The sequence below is a fragment of the Mastomys coucha genome, unplaced genomic scaffold, assembly GCF_008632895.1.
Source record: "Mastomys coucha isolate ucsf_1 unplaced genomic scaffold, UCSF_Mcou_1 pScaffold7, whole genome shotgun sequence".
Taxonomy (NCBI): Eukaryota; Metazoa; Chordata; class Mammalia; order Rodentia; family Muridae; genus Mastomys; species Mastomys coucha.
This window is the reverse complement of record NW_022196913.1, coordinates 42,377,960-42,378,722: the sequence shown is the minus strand read 5'-3', so window position 1 is coordinate 42,378,722 and position 763 is coordinate 42,377,960. Positions and strand designations below refer to the sequence as shown.

General features: G+C 46.3%; 1 protein-coding gene across 6 annotated transcripts in view; it reads left to right on the top strand.

Moving 5' to 3' along the window:
- The window catches only part of Cage1 (cancer antigen 1), a 38,100-nt gene that overhangs the window by 10,660 nt on the left and 26,677 nt on the right, over positions 1-763 (top strand). The window lies entirely within an intron of this gene.

The window sequence follows — 763 nt, the reverse complement described above, 5'->3', positions numbered from 1 at the left end:
TGTGTAGCCCTGGCTGTCCTGGAACTCACTCTGTAGACCAGGCTGGCCTCGAACTCAGAAATCTGCCACTTTTGGGAAGTGGTTTGAATGAGAATGGTCCTCATAGGGAGTGGCACTGTTAGGAGGTGTGGCCTTGGAGTAGGTATGGCCTTGTTGGAGGAAGTGGTCACTTCCCACCCGCCAACCCGACCCCTAATTCCCTCCAGAGAGGATTGCAGATCGGCACCACCTGTTTCTTTTCCTTTTTGTTTTGATAAAATATTCTGCCGGAACCACAGGCCAGCTGAGTTCCTTTAATCTCAGCACTCAGGAGGCAAGAGGCAGTAGGATCTGTGTGTGTGTGTTTGAGACTAGCCTGGTCTATACAGCCAGTTCTAGGCCAGCAAAGATTTAAACAAGAATAAATAAACTAAAACAACCCTGACAAAAGCTACTTAACAGAGAAAGGGTTTATTTAGTGCACAGTTCAAGGTCCAGTGGGATGTTAAATAAGCAGGAACTTGAGGCAGACAGTTACATTGCAATAAATGAGAGCAATAAATGCTTGCTTTTTGGTGCTCAGTTCTCTCCCTCACACAACCCCAGATCCTTGCCCAGGGAAACGTCTCCCTAGAATTAAGATGGGTCTTTTCTTTCTTCATCAATTAATATAATCAAGATAGTCGCAGACAGAAATGCAGAGACCCATCTTCAGGTGTTCTAAAAGCACAACCATACACAGCTTAAACTATTTTTCTCGGCCGGGCGGTGGTGGCGCATGCCT